General features: G+C 52.1%; 1 non-coding gene across 1 annotated transcript; it reads left to right on the top strand.

The window, feature by feature from the left end:
• Positions 1–5,135: 5,135 nt before the first annotated feature.
• Positions 5,136–5,326, top strand: LOC139359714 (U2 spliceosomal RNA). The gene has a single exon (XR_011616081.1). It is a non-coding gene; the product is annotated as a U2 spliceosomal RNA (small nuclear RNA).
• The last annotated feature ends 1,331 nt before the right edge of the window (positions 5,327–6,657 follow it).

The raw sequence follows: 6,657 nt of genomic DNA, 5'->3' as shown, positions 1-6,657 counted from the left end.
TATATCAGGCAGGAAGTATAGCAGTTCTAGATCAAGATGCAGAGTGGAACTATCAAAGGGGCAGTGAGGACTTGGGGAGGAGAGATCATATGGTCACTTGTTTGTTGGAAGGGATGAAGAAATGGATGAAAAAGCCTATTAACTATGAACAGGTTAAGGAAGATTCTCAGGATAAAGATGAGAATCCAGCTTTATTTCGAGGGCATTTAGTTGAAGGAATTAGGAAGTATATCACTGATCCTGCCTCAAAGAAAGGACAAACCCTTTTGGGAGGATATTGTATAACCCAGTCTGCCCCTGATATCCACAGGAAACTACAAAAAGCAGCTGTGGAGGCCGGGCACGGTGGCTCAAGCCTGTAATCCCAGCACTTTGGGAGGCCGAGACGGGCGGATCACGAGGTCAGGAGATCGAGACCAGCCTGGCTAACACGGTGAAACCCCGTCTCTACTAAAAATACAAAAAACTAGCCGGGCGAGGTGGCGGGCGCCTGTAGTCCCAGCTATTTGGGAGGCTGAGGCAGGAGAATGGCGTAAACCTGGGAGGCAGAGCTTGTAGTGAGCTGAGATCCGGCCACTGCACTCCAGCCTGGGTGACAGAGCGAGACTCTGTCTCAAAAAAAAAAAAAAAAAAAAAAAAAAAAAAGCAGCTGTGGGAGCCGGTGTGGTGGCTGAAGCCTGTAATCACAGCACTTTGGGAGGCTGAGGCGGTGGATCACTTGAGGTCAGGAGTTCAAGACCAGCCTGGCCAACATGGCGAAACCCCGTCTCTATTAAAAATACAAAAATTAGCCGGGCGTGGTGACAAGTGCCTGTAATCCCAGCTACTTGGGAGGCTGAGGCAGGGGAATTGCTTGAACCCATGAGGTGGAGGTTACAGTGAGCCCAGATTGCGCCATTGTACTCCAGCCTGGGAGACAGAGCAAGACTCTGTCTCAAAAAAAAAAAAAAAAAAAAAGGAAAAAAGAAAAAAAAAACCCACTATGTGGCTATGTGTCCCTAGACTCCTACGAAACAGCTTTCGGATATGGCATCTTTAGCTTTTAATAACAGGGGCAAAGCAGAGACTCTCCTTTGCAGCACTATAGAAAGGATATTACCTCTATTTGACAGATGAGAAGTGATTTTCCCTAGTGCACACATAAGGCTTTCCTTCCTCTAGGCCTGGCATTTCCACAAGAAGCTTCCCAACTACCCAAATCAGAGAGGTGTGATCCTTATGCCCACGCTACGATTGCAAACCATGAGACTGCATATGGTTAACAGGTGGCTTGGGTTCAAATGCTGACCTTGCTTCCTTTTAGGCAAGTTGCTTAGCCTCTCTGAGTGTCACTCTACACAGTGCTGTTCCCTAGAAATATGAACCTCACATGTAACTTTAAATGTTGCAGTAGCCGTATTTTTGAAATAAAATAAGAACAAACAAGGAAATTAAGTCTAATTTCATTCAACTCAGCATATACAAAATATCACTTCGACAGGTAACGAACAGCTTTGGAAGGCCGGGGCAGGAGTATCACTTGAGGCCAAGAGTTCCAGGCAAAACTAGGCAACATAGGAAGACCGTGTCTCCATAAGAATTAAAAAACGGGTCAGGCGCAGTGGCTCATGACCGTAAGCCCAGCACTTTGGGAGGCCCAGGCAGGAGGTCAGGAGTTAGAGACCAGCCTGGCCAACATGGTGAAACCACATCTCTACTATAAATAGAAAAAATTAGCCATGCATGGTGGCACGTGCCTGTAATCCCAGCTACTCGGGAGGCTGAGGCAGCAGAATTGTGTGAACCCGGGAGGCAGAGGTTGCAGTGAGCCGAGATCACACCACTACATGCCAGCCTACGTGACACAGCAAGACTCTGTCTCACAAAAAAATAAATAAATAAAACACTTAGTTCGGGAACAGTGGTTCAGGACTGTAATCCCAGCATGTTGGCAGGCCGAGGCAGGTGGATCACTTGAGGTCAGGAGTTCAAGACCAGCCTAACCAACAAGATGAAAGCCAACCAGTACTAAAAATACATGAATTAACTGGGTCTGGTGACCCGCACCTATAATCCTAGCTACTCGAGAGGTTGTGGCAAGAGAATCGCTTGAAACTGGGAGGCGGAGGTTGAAATGAGCCCAGATCGCCCCATCGTACTTCAGACTGGGCAACAAGAGTGAAATTCCGTCTCAAAAAAAAAAAAAAAAAAGGCTCACGCCTGTAATCCCAGCACTTTGGGAGGCCGAGGCGGGCGGATCACAAGGTCAGGAGATCGAGACCATCCTGGCTAACACAGTGAAACACCGTCTCTACTAAAAATAAAAAAAAAATTAGCTGGGCGTGGTGGCGGGCGCCTGTTGTCCCAGCTACTCGGGAGGCTGAGGCAGGAGAATGGCGTGGGCCCAGGAGGCGGAGCTTGCAGTGAGCCAAGATCGCGCCACTGCACTGCAGCCTGGGCGACAGAGCGAGACTCTGTCTCAAAAAACAAAAAGCAAAAAAATCTTAGTATGGGTACAGTGGCTCATGATTGTCATCTCAGCACTTTGGGAGGCCGAGGTGGATGGATCACTTGAGGTCAGCAGTTCCGGACCAGCCTGGCCAACAAGGTGAAACCCAATCTGTACTAAAAATACAAGAATTGGATGGGTGTGGTGACCTGTTCCTGCGTCCCCAGCTATTAAAGAGGCTGTGGCACCAGAATCATTTGAACCCGGGAGGCAGAATTTGCAATGAGCCGAGATCTCATCACTGAACTCCACCCTGGGCCACAGAGCATGGCTATATCTAAAAAAAAAAAAGAAAAAAAAAATAGGCCAGGTGCAGTGGCCCACGCATGTAATCTCAACACTTTGGGAGGCTGAGGCGGGCAGATCACCTGAGGTCGGGAGTTTGAGACCAGCCTGACCAACATATAGAAACCCCATATCTCATAGAAATACAAAATCAGCCGGGCATAGTGGCCCATGCCTATAATCCCAGCTACTGGGAAGGCTGAGGCAGGAGAATCACGGAAACCCAGAAGGTGGAGGATGCGGTGAGCTGAGATGGCTCCATTGCGCTCCAGTCTGGGCAGCAACAGCAAAACTGTCTCAAAAAAACAAAACGAAAACAAACCAAAAAGGCCGGGCACAGTGGCTCAGGTCCATAATCCCAACACTTTGGGAGGCTGAGGCGAGTGGATCACCTAGGGTCAGGAGTTCGAGACCAGCCTGACCAACATGGTGAAAGCCCATCTCTATTAAGAATGCAAAAACATTATCAGGGCGTGGTGGTGGGCGCCTGTTATCCTAGCTACCAAGAAGGCTGAGGGAGGAGAATAACTTGAAACCGGTAGGCAGAGATGGCAGTGAGCCAAAACTGCGCCATTGCACTCCAGCCAGGGCGACAGAGCAACAATCCATTTGAAAAAACCAAATATATATATATATATATATATATATATGATATACGTATATATATGTATACATACAATATATACACATATATGTCACATATAAAGATAAAATTAGCCAGGCATGGTGGGAGGCTGAGGGAGGAGAATTGCTTGAGCTCAGGAGTGGAAGGTTTCAGTGAACTGGAATCCCTCAACTACACTCTAACCTGGGCAAACGGGTGAGTCGCTGTCAAAAAGGAAAACAATAGTAAACAACATAAAATTTATTTTTGAGAGTTTTAATCATTTTATATTGTTTTCTAAATCCCATGTGTATTTTAAACTTACAACACAGAACCATTAGAATTGACCAACATTCGAGATAATGCGCCTAAAGCCCTCAGCCCTCAGCTCTCCGCCGAAGTTGGGTTAGGAAGGAGGAAGGGAGAGGTAAATGCTGACCCCGCAGGCGGCAGTCTGTGCCTCGGAGAGAAACTTTATCGCAACCTTGCCGGGGGCCTTGACGCCCATCCTCCCGCAAGAGCACCCCGGCAGTCACCCCTGCCCTCTGGTGTCCTGCCACCCCGAGCCCGACCTTCCCCCTTTACCCCCGCGCGGGGCCAGTAACCTCCTAACTGCGTCTTCTCTGTTTCGGGCTGTCGTGCTCATCACGTTTGCGTCGTTTCTTCGCTCCACAAACGTTTACTGAGCGCCTTCCACACGCCAGGCACCAGACTAGCGCCGGCAAACGGGGATAAGTACTGGGGAGGGGTCCCAGCCCTCAGTGATGGGATTTCAGAGGGGGAGATAAAGGATTGCCCAGAAGGGTGGTGAGTGGAATAGTTGATATAAACAACGGGGGTGCGACGAAATACATAGGAGGGCTGCTAGTCACGTATGGGGTGAGTGCCCAGGGCCCTTAATTAAGGGAGGCTTCCTGGACGGGTGACACCCAAGCGGAGTCCTGACAACCTGCGTCAGGAGTAGCCAGGCGAGGAGGAGGTGAAAGGAATCCACGTCCCGGGCAGAGAGGCAGCTTTCCCTGCACAGCACAGGACACGGTCCGTGCACAGAAGCCACAGGAGACGCAGGCACAGGGGCTGGGGAGAATCCTTGCCGGGCCCTCGCCATCCACGCGCCGCCTCCCTCTGCCGGGTGTCTGGTGTCAGCCTCCCGCCCGGCAGAGGAACTCCAGCCCCTGCTCCCGGAAGCGCCTCCAGGCCTTCGGCTTCCCTGACTCGGAATGGGCCCCTCGTCCGGCGGGTACGAGGCCGGTCTCCCCGCCCGCTGGTGACGAAGTAAAGGCCCGGCGCCGCCCGGGCTCCTGCCCTGGGACCTCGTCTTTCTCCAGGAAAAGGTGGACCGCTCTCCGCCGAGCGGTCTCTTCCACAGACCCCTCTCGCCTTCGCCCCCAGTCTCCTTCGGTTCTGTCTTCGCGCTGGCTGGGTACAAACCAGGAAGTCGCCCCCAGCGGAGCCCCGGCTCCCCGAGGCAGAGGCGGCCCCGCCCCGGGGGCGGAGTCAACCGCGGAGGCCGCGCCCTCCGTGAAAGGGCGGGGTATGCAAATTGGAAATGAAAGCCCGGGAACGCCGGATCCAAGCACGGGTGTAAGATTTCCCTTTTCAAAGGTGGAGAATAAGAAATGAGCCCGAGTGTGTAACGGCGTCCATAGTGGGGTGGACGAGACAGAGGGGATGGGGCAAGGAGCGCGGGTGGGGCTCTCACCGCGACTTGAATGTGGATGAGAGTGGGACGGTGACGGCGGGCGCGAAGGCGACGGCATCGCTTCTCGGCCTTTTGGCTAAGATCAAGTGTAGTATCTGTTCTTATCAGTTTAATATCTGATACGTCCTCTATCCGAGGACAATATATTAAATGGATTTTTGGAGCAGGGAGATGGAATAGGAGCTTGCTCCGTCCACTCCACGCATCGACCTGGTATTGCAGTACCTCCAGGAACGGTGCACCCCCTCCGGGGATACAACGCGTTTGCTAAAAGTAGAAGGGGCGAGAGAGAGAGAAAGAGAGCATGGGCGGGGCGGCTTGCACGCCAAGCGTCTGTGATACGCCGTCTTGCCGGCTCGGCTCAACTGCTCGTTGGAGTACCGTGGGGTTTCTGACCTGCGGGCGGCAGACGGTAGGCCTTGCGGCACGCTTCCATTTACGCTGTGACGGCAGCGCTTTGGGAAGGCTACGACCCCCCCGCAGCCGACTGACTACTCCCTTGGAGGTCGTTAGATCTCAGCTTGGCAGTCGAGTGGTGGTGACCTTTTAAGGGAATGGGATCCACCCGGAATTGAACTCACTCCCTTCCTTCCTCTCTCTCTCTCTCTCTCACTGTCTCTCTCTCTCTCTCTCTCTGTCTCTCTCTCTCTCTCTGTCTCCCCCCCTCCTTTTTGGTATCCCCCCTCCGCCCCCCCACAAGTTCTGGGGTACATGTGCAGGACGTGCACGTTTGGAACATAGGTGTACGTGTGCCACGGTGCTCTGCTGCACCTATCAACCAGTCATCTAGGTTTGAAGCCCTGCATGCGTTGGGTATTTGTTCGAATGCTCTCTCTCCCCTTGCACCCCACGCCCCGCCAGGGCCCGGTGTGTGATGTTCCCCTTCCTGTGTCCATGTGTTCTCACCGTTCAACTCCCACTTAGGAGTGAGAACGTGCGGTGTTTGGGTTTCGGTTCCTGTGTCGGTCTGCTGAGAATGAAGGACATGAACTCATCCTTTTTTATGGCTGCCTAGTAATTCCATGGTGTATACGTGCCACGTTTTCCTTATCCAGCCTATCGTTGATGGGCATTCGAGTTGGTTCCAAGTCTTTGCTACTGTAAATCAACATACGTGTCCATGTGTCCTTCTAGTAGGAACTTCTTCCTCTTCGGCCCGCTGAGTAGCTGGCACTTGAAGGCAGGTGCCAACGCACCGGCGACACGCTTCCGTGTTTGCCCAGGAAAAACTGCGGTGCAGGTAATATAAGCCATGTATCGGGGAACGCACAGGAGCAGAACTCGAGTCCAAGCATCGTGGCTCCGCCGTTCATGCTTGATGCATCTGTAGGCTCCGTTCTAGGTATGCACATCGTTTACGGGATCAGCCACCGGCAGTTGCCTTGCAACCGTGATGACAAATCTCTGCCGGCTCTTTTGGGTCTCATCCCTGTATCTATAAATTGCATCCCAACATAAAGATCGGAATGTTCCTTTTGCTGGCCCAATCTCTCACCCTTTCCAAACTCCAGAAATCTTGTCTGTCCTCCGCAAAACTCCCCCTGCTTCTTTCTCTGAAGGCGGTCTTCAGGCCGGGCA

This window comes from Macaca nemestrina, chromosome 17 (genome assembly GCF_043159975.1).
Source record: "Macaca nemestrina isolate mMacNem1 chromosome 17, mMacNem.hap1, whole genome shotgun sequence".
NCBI lineage: Eukaryota > Metazoa > Chordata > Mammalia > Primates > Cercopithecidae > Macaca > Macaca nemestrina.
This window is presented reverse-complemented; position numbering and strand designations above follow the sequence as displayed.